This window comes from Lactuca sativa, chromosome 2 (genome assembly GCF_002870075.4).
Source record: "Lactuca sativa cultivar Salinas chromosome 2, Lsat_Salinas_v11, whole genome shotgun sequence".
NCBI classification, from domain to species: Eukaryota; Viridiplantae; Streptophyta; class Magnoliopsida; order Asterales; family Asteraceae; genus Lactuca; species Lactuca sativa.
In genome coordinates, this window is record NC_056624.2 from 87,874,849 (window position 1) to 87,884,407 (window position 9,559).

Here is a 9,559-nt window from a genome sequence, read left to right on the forward strand (position 1 = left end):
TATAAATGAGTTTACGGCCTAGGATAGTTCTAGGGCCGTAAACACATGATAATGGTCCTAATCCATAAATTATACTCGAATTTGAAGGCTAAAGAGGTTGTATAGCATGTTAGGGAAGTTACCTCAAAGATTTGAAGCCTTAAACTTGAGATTTGGACCTTTAATTTTAGTTTGAGGAGAGACGTTGGGGTGATAGTTGTAGAATGAAGCAAAAGCTTCAAAATGAAGTCTTAGAACACTTTAAATAGTGTTCGGGATTTGGACACGATGAAATTCTACCCGATACCGGCTTTAGACGGGGCTTTTAGTCGCACCCGGCCAATTTGCTGTAACCCGATATGGTTGATTTTAAACATGTTCCGATCACCAATACGGGGCGTTAAAATGAGTTCTAAGGGCATTTGGGCACTCATTAAGCCCTAAAATAAAATATTCAATAATGACTTAATAAAACGCCGAAATCGGAAACGAAATCGGAAACGGCGATTGGATGATTGGAACGAGTCGCGAAAAGGGTTACATTTAGGGATATGAATTTCAGGTTGTTACACAATGAACCTAGGGCATCCTCTCTCCTGTTATTCCTTGAAGTACTAAGCTTTAAAACACTTAAACTGACTCCAAAATGCTTAATAGATATCAGGAACAGTTCTGATTTCTATTGAAGTGAATGATTGTTCATAATAGAAATTTCGGGTTGTCACATCATCCCCCCCTTAGAAGGAATTTCGTCCTGAAATTAGAGTTTAAGCAAATAAGTAGTTACAAATAACTAAGCAAATAGATGAGGATATTTTCAGTTTCATGTGATCCTCTCGCTCGCAAGTGAATTCAGGTCCTCGCTTGGCGTTCCAGCGAACCTTTACTATCGGGATGCGGCTTTACTTTGTCTGCGTGACCTCATGGTCCATGATCTCTACAGGTTCTTCCACGAAATTGAGGCTCTCGTTGATCTCCATCTCGTCGAGTGGGATTACAAGAGTCTTGACAGAAAGGTACGTTTTCAAGTTCAAGAAGTGGAGGGTAAAATGTACGTTACTGAGTTCATGTGGGTAAGTTAAGTCGTGGATGCTTCTTTACTCTTTCTTACTACGAGAGTAGATAAGTAAGTCATTTACAAGGACAATGACGAACTGATCCAAGTAAGAATGGCGTACCCTATTCATTAAGTTCATGAATACTACGGGCATATTGGTCCTATCTGAGGGGTATCACTACGGACTCATAGCGTCCGCATCGAGTTTGGAAGATTGTCCTCGTGACATCCTTCTCTAACACTCGTAACTTGGTGATATTCGGATCTCAGGTCCATTTTCTGAAAGGTACATCTTTCCTTATGGTTGGTCAACCAATTTATCTATGCGAGGCAAAGGGTAATGATTTCTAATGGAAATCTTGTCGAGGTCTGCAACACGAGGACTTCCTAGGGGGTCGCCCATCCTAGTACTACTCTCGCTCAAGCACGCTTAACTGCAGAGTTCTGATGGGATCTGGTGCATTAGTGTTGGTATGATCGCACCCTCAGAAGTCTATCTTCTCGAAGAATAAGACCGGAGCTCTCTAGGGTGAGGAGCTTGGTCTTCTCATTCCATTGTTGAGTAGTCGTTAAGCTGTCCGAGCGGTTCTTGTATCTCCGTGGGTGTTAGACTGTAGGTCAATTTGGTTACAGGAGTATCCTTTGATTGGATTCTAAGTTTGTTCTCATGACGATGCGATTACTCGTAGTCTTGGGCAGTCTCCAAGTTCATATTAGAAGTCATACATGGTTCATCAATCACAGTCTCGTGTATACAAGTCATATATAATTAAGACTGAAAAGGTAGTCGAATAAATGATTCTTCTTTAAGCTCACATCCCAACGAGGAAAAGAAGTTAAAGTGGAATCATCAATTCTAAACCTGTAGAACCTTGATTATATACCACCCTTATGTATACATTCTTCAGCGATAGATCAACCGTACGGGTCTTTGGATTGAACTTGACGTACTGTACGAGTGGTACTTCGGGGAGGTTTGCTGAGGTTTCTTCAGAAAGGATAAGAAGAATGAGGTACTCTACGCAAGAGTACTTCGAAGTTCTGAAATGACGGCTTCGCTAGAAAGATGTTTACGAAGAAAGAGATGTGCGCATCAAACTGGTATTGTGCGGATCGAATTGACTCAAGTTGTATGATAATACTGGAATTACTTGGAAATAAAGGCATTAGACTTGATCATAAAGGCGTTACAGACAAAACCCAACAGTGCAACTTTTAACAGAGTTACGGTACTATATATTTACTACAAGACTATTGTTACGAACTAGGTATACTACAAAAGACAAGTATACGCAGCACGAAGGTCCCTTTACTGACGGGATCTCGCAAAAGATAAGACTCTAGTTGCACTAGTTTTAAACATGTTTAAACGCATACTTAATACTGACGATTGGAAGTGAACCTATATTATCGTAGGGTCCTCTGTTGCCTTTTTCCATCCGGAGGTCAAACTCCTCCTGTTCCACCGTCATTCTTCTTTGTTGGGCAGTCCGTCTTGAAGTGTCCCGTTACGCCACATAGATGGCATATCCAAGAAATTTCGACATTGGTGGTTGAGGCAATGTGTTGAATCTGAGTCCTGCAGTAACGGACGGTGTGTCCCTTTTTGTTGCAGTTTAAGCACTGCATTTCCCGGCAAGGTCCATGATGGTGATAGTTGCATTTTTTGCACTTTGGGAGATTGCCAGCATACTGTTTTCCTGGGTTAGGGATATCCGGGATTCTAGTAGGAATGGTAGTAGGACTTGCAGACGTTGTGGCCGCGAAGGTTGTCACCGGTGATTGTTTCTTGTTCGCCCCTCGGGGTGATTTGCCTTTAAACTTATCCCAGAATTTTCATTTGTTACTCTTGGGTTTGGGATTCGGAGTGTAATGGTAGTTCGTTACTCGATGATGTACATGATTGTTACCTTGATTGGAATTATTGATAACCATCCGGCTAACATTTGCGTTGTTAGTGTTAAGGTGAGTCAGAACAGCTGTCACGGCAACTGAGACTGCAACTTGAAAGGTAGCTGCATCAATTTGAAGAGTTGGTGTTTGGTTGATGGATTGATTACTTTTATTCGGCGACATGATACTGTTACACAGGAAGAAAATAAATTTGTGAGCGGTTATGGTTTAACTTAGATGTGTTTCGATCGTTCATGTAGAGAGTAGAAGTATGTTCTCGGGGGTTTGACCTACATCCCTATGATGCAGTCCTAGTACAGAGTAGAAGTTCGTAGAATGGTCTCATGATGTTTGTCGTTCAAACCCGAGTACCATTGTTTGGTGAATAACATGATCCAACCTTTTAAAGAGAATTGGGAATGATCCCGGAGCTAAATTACCCTAGTCCAATAACTTGACTAGAGTGGGTTTCAGATAGACCCCAACGAGAGTATGATGAAAGTATTTGAACAAAGAATAACACAAAAGTTAGCCGACTGTCAATATCATTGATATTCATAATGTAATAAGTTTGGGAAAAATAACCTTGGAGTAGGCCTTACATCACATCCAGAGTAGAAAAGCTTTGTCCGCATAAAGGCCTAACTAAAAGTACCTGCAATAAAAGATAGTTACATAGAAAAGTGCCACATAGGGCATAGACAGGAAAACGATTCCTTAAAAAAAAGAACGAAAGTAAAGCATCTCCTACTGGTGGTCACCCCTATGGTGAACCCTTGGTTCAGCTAGTTGACGTTCCATATCAAGCAGGTATCTTTCGTACACCCTCTGGCGTACTCAAAGCTCTATGACTTCGGCTCAAGTTTCAGCTAGTGCACGCAGCAGGGTCTCATCGTTTCTCTCAGATCTCTCGCATGTGTTTTCAAGACGATTGGTGTGGATGGTATGCATTCTTGCATTGGTATTAACCTCGTCGATACGTTGGAGAGCCATCCTTCCCTGAATGTCGTTTCGGGCAACTCTACGAATCAGGATTGGTAGAACTCTGTCTGCTAAGCTCCAATCGTTTAAGTTGTAGAAGCTTCGGTCTCCATTAAACGACATAGGTTGATCTTGCGCTTCGCTCCATGTTTCCAAGCATTCTACCCAAGGAGGCATCGGGCCATGAAAAGCTGGATGAGGGTTAGGATTTGGAATGGGAGCTTCCAGGGGTAGGTTCTCAACCTCGGGTTCGGAGTTATCATCATCTGAAAGGTCTTTAGCATGGTGATCATTCAAAGGGATTGGATGATCATTCTCGGGTTCTTCTCTAAACCATCCAACATTGCCTTCGTTCGGAAGGTACGGGTTGCCGTGGGGATGGAGTCCAACCATGTTATCTACGCGAGAATTGGGGTAAGGAAATAATTATTAGACGATCTAACTAGATAATTATTAGATAATCTTCATTAGTTACATCACTATTTGTAAAGTGCATACTAGTTATACATAATCAAAACAAGATAGGCCTTCGAATAAGTGACCTTAACTCCAAATTCACAAGGAACAGGGGTAAAGCAAAAATTCACAGATTCTAAGTTTATGTCATCCTAGTTACATATAACTTTAGTGTATCCACTTAGCAACTTTTGACCTAGTAATGACGATCTTTTTATTTCTCAAGTAAGAAATTATAATAACACAAAATACTCATATAGTATTTTTAAACTTATGCTCTGTTCTAGAGTTCTCATTGTGGTAGTGTTGGTAAGTTTTTAGACTTGTTGCCACATCACACCAATTCTTGGGCATATGGTAATCACTCCTCGGACCAACATCGTTGATCAGGCTATGCCACTCCCAAGACTGACCATACATCCCCGAGCTTACTTGTGATATTTAACAACCGTAATACTTTTGTTCTTGTCATTGTGACACTGATTTTAGTATGAATGCAGGTATGTATACTTAGTTAAATATTTTATTATTTAAAAGTATATACTCTTGGTCGGAGTATTTTAATCCCATTGTATTTATAGTTAGTATATCTTTTATGGGTTGATATACTTAATTCACTATAAACAATGCTCTGATACCAATCTGTCACACCCCAAAACCAAGAACGGCGGAAACGTTTTGGGGCGGAGGATGTCATGTAAAGTATCACAACAATGCAAAGTACTAAACAAGCAACAACATCATCCATTGCATTAATAGTATAATTTTAATTACAAGTGTGTTCTTTCGTAGTATAAAACAACATAATGAATAATCAAAATAAAACACGAGTCTTGACTGCTCAGTCTTCACAAAACCTGGTCGTCATACCTATCTATTTGTGACCTGAGAATACAAGTTATTTTGAAAGCGAGTATCAGCAATAAAGCTGGTGAATTCATAAGTATTTATGTGTCTTTGACTTGTAAAACTGTAAAGGAAAGACTAGTAAAACTGTAAAGGAAAGACTTGTAAATGTTTGAAGAAAAGTTTGTATAAGTATGAAAATGTTTGTAAGTAATTGTAAACGTTTGAAAACCCTAGAAAATCCCATATTTCCTACTAGTATAAAAAGTAGTCTTCTACCAATACCCAACTGTTTTGAAAGTAGCCTTCTACCAAGACCCAACTGTTTTGAAAGTAGCCTTCTACCAAGACCCGAATGTTTTGAAAGTTTAAACCTCTACTTAAGTAAAGGTTTTTCCTTGTACGACCATTATTATTCAAATCTAATCTACCTCATCGATTATGAGAATATGACACAAAGTAAAGGTAATAATAATATATTAACTGGAATCGTATCCTTTTGTATTTGTCGAATGTAAAGTGTAAGTACTATAGTATTTGTAATAAGTGACTAGTATTGTACTATTTGCCTTAATTGAGTATTAAGGCATAATGTGATGGCTAGATCTCATACTAAATGCTCCCCTGTCAAGAGATTCTGGGAACCAAACGTGAACCCTGCAATGATTGCAAGATGTGAACATCCATATTATTATGATCATGTATACCAAATATAACTATCACCTATTGTTTAGAACAATGCGTTAATGATTCATTGGTATAGTTAGATCCTGTAATTGTTCCATGCTATAGCACCTTGTCGTGTGTTGTATCTTCCTCCCTGTATTCCTTTATTGTGTGTTCTCTTATGTTATCGTGTATTGTATCTCTATAACGTATGTATTGTATTAGCACGTTTGTAATTGTATCTCTTTATATAGTATGTATTGTATTTAGTATAGACTCATTAATGAACCGAATCTTGTGTGATTCCTTGTACTTAGAATAGTAAGTAGTATCTCCTGACCATACCAATTATAGCTACTAGTAATGTACGTGTATAACCGAAGAATTCCTTTGCTACCCAAAGGCACTGAACTGACTAATGGAACTTTTATGTCTATATATGTATACATGATATATAACTAATATTTAGACGAAATTTGCACGAATAACCGATACCCTAAGGCCACATCCCAACGAGGAAAAGGAAATAAAGTGAGCTAGCCGTCCTAAGTCCTTTAAACATTACTTATATAACTATACATATATGGGCATGCATTTGACAATATAAAAGTATAAAAGAAGTTTTGTAAAACCTTTGAAAAGTTTAATAACTAACAAAAGATGACATGATGTCAGTTTATAAAACGATTTGAAAGCAGTTTGTTTGATAACGACAATTTAAAGCTTAAGAAAACCTTTGTTTGAAACACCATTGTAACAGAGTTTGAAAGGAAACATACAGTATGTAAGACAGTTTGATAAAGAGTTTTAACATGTAAAAACGTTTGAGAAAGTCATTTGAAGTAATATGTTTGGTAAAACAGTTAAAAGTATAGTAAATCCATTTGTATGCTAGTTATTAATCACATGTGATTGATATAATAACTAACACGATTCAACTTGTATCCCCCCTCCCCATAAAAGCATTTATAAACATTTAAAAACATTTAAAAGGGTTAATTAAGGGGTATGAACTCACCTATAGTGAGTGGTTTGGATGAACGGATGGTATAAGATGCTAAGTGTCAAGTGAAGACTTGAGCACACACACGGATCCTATTTATCATATAATAACACATATATGTATCCAATTAGTCATTTAACAACTAATTAACCAAGTTAAGATACCCTAGGATATGGAAAAACACTTTGATTCAAGTGCTAGTAGTATCAAGGGTTGCATCTAAGGGTTGTGTAGCCACTTAAAGGGGCTTTCGGTCCAAGGGTATGTTTCTTGTGGTTTTCAGTCCATATGGATTTCGGTCCTTATGGTTTTCGGTCCAAATGGATGGCCGAAAAATCTTGTTCTTTGATGCATAAGGTGATTTCCAAGGGCTTCCAACAAGCAAGAAGTGTTCTTGACTCAATACTATGCATTAGGAAAGCTTAAAGTCATTTTGCACCTTTCATAAGGGTTTTCGGTCTAAGGAGATGCACTAGACTAAAAAAAACCTTTGTTCTTGGATAAATGGATGATTTTAAGGATCTAAATTAAGTATCCTTACTAGATAACAAGTATAGGAGATAGATACTTACAATATGGAAGCAAAGAAGGTGTTTTTCGGCCCAAAACACTAGTGTGTGTTCTTGGTGTTCTTGGTGTAACTAAGAACACTTGAAGATCTACATAAATGGAATGATTTGATGGATGAAATCATGTAAAAACACTTGAATATGGGAGGAATCAACTAGATAGGGTAAGAAACACTTACAATTTAAAGGTCTAGAAGGAAAAATCGGATGATACTTGAGAGGATTTCGGTTCTTGTTCTTGGAAGAGTGAAAAAGTGAAAATATGGCTAAGTGTCATATATATACTCATGGGGGTTTTCAGTCCAAACACTATTTGGACCGAAAACTCCTAACTCTTGGAGTTTTTGCGAAAATGATGCACAATGAACCTAGGTCATCCTCTCTCCTGTTATTCCTTGAAGTACTAAGCTTTAAAACACTTAAACTGACTCCAAAATGCTTAACAGATAGCAGGAACAGTTCTGATTTCTATTAAAGTGAATGCTTATTCAGAATAGAAATTTTGTGTAGTCACAAGTATACCCCACAACTCTCAAGTCATCACTCCCACCGAGGGTAAGGAACCAGTCGTTAGTCCTCCACAGGTACTTGAGGATATTCTTTACCGCGGTCCAGTGAGCCTTGCCAGGATTCCCCTTATATCTGCTGACCATGCTCAAAGAAAAGGCTACATCAGGACGAGTACAAGTCATAGCATAAATGATCGAGCCTACAGCAGAAGCATAAGGTACTCGACTCATTTCTACTATCTCAGCCTCGGTACTCGGGCTCTGAGTCTTACTCAATCTGGCGTTACTCTGGATGGGTAACTCTCCTTTCTTGGAATCTTGCATGATGAACCTATTCGGCACCTTATCCAAGTAGGTACTCTGACTATGTCCAATTAGTCTTGTACTCTGGTCTCTCAGAATCCTTATCCCTATAATATAGGTAGCTTCACCTAGGTCTTTCAAAGCGAAACATTTCCCAAGCCAGGACTTCACTTCCTGCAAGGTTGGGATGTCATTTCCTATGAGTAGTATGTCATCCACATACAATACCTAAAAGCTAACTATACTCCCACTAGCCTTGACATATACACAAGATTCATCTTCACTCCTTGAAAATCCAAACTCTTTGACTTTCTCATCGAAACAAAGATTCCATCTGCGAGGTGCTTGTTTCAAACCATAGATGGATTTCTCAAGCTTACACACTCTATTAGGGTATTATGTATTGACAAAACCCTCTGACTGACACATGTAAACATCTTCAGCCAAACTTCCACTAAGGAAGGCGGTTTTGACATCTATTTGCCATATTTCATAATCATGAAATGCACCAATGGCTAACAGAACCCTAATGTTCTAAATCTTTGCTACTTGTGAAAAGGTCTCATCGTAATCAACTCCCGGAGTTTGAGAAAAGCCATGTGCAACCAATCGTGCCTTATATGTGTGTACATTACCATCCATGTCAGTCTTCTTCTTGAAGATCCATTTGCACTCAACTGTCTTACGACCTGGTACATTGTCAACCAAGTTCCAAACTTGATTGTCATACATGGACTGTATCTTGCTGTCTATTGCCTCTTTCCATTTAGCAGACTCGGCGCCTACCATGGCTTCCATATAGTTGTTAGGCTCATCCAGACTTACCAGTGTCTCATCACTGATAAGTGTCTTACCTTCCGCAGCAATATGGAAACCATAGTAGTGCTCAGGGGCATTCCTAACCCTTGTGGAACGCCTCATAGGTACAGACTCATCAATTGGATCAACAGGAGTTTCCTCCTCAAGTTGAGTGCTAGGATTGGAAGTTCCTTCACCACTTGACTCTTGAATTTCTTCAAGGTCAATTTGCCTCCGACTATTTCCTTGGCTTATGAACTCTCTCTCTCGAAAGACACCCCTCCTTGCTACAAAGACCACATGGTCACTAGGTCTGTAGAAGAGGTAACCAAAGGATTTATGTGGGTAGCCGATGAAAATACACCTCTCATTTTGAGGTTCGAGCTTATCATGAGTATCGCGTCTCACGAAAGCCTTGCAACCCCAAATCTTGATGTGGTCTAAATTAGGAACTTTTTCAGTCCACATCTCATGAGGAACTCTGTACTAAGATACTCAC

At 38.9% G+C, this 9,559-nt stretch overlaps 1 non-coding gene across 1 annotated transcript; it reads right to left on the reverse strand.

Annotated features, from left to right (window-relative positions):
- Window positions 1-1,402: 1,402 nt before the first annotated feature.
- Window positions 1,403-1,521, reverse strand: LOC111895909 (5S ribosomal RNA). Its single transcript, XR_002851726.1, has one exon. It is a non-coding gene; the product is annotated as a 5S ribosomal RNA (ribosomal RNA).
- Between the last annotated feature and the right edge of the window lie 8,038 nt (window positions 1,522-9,559).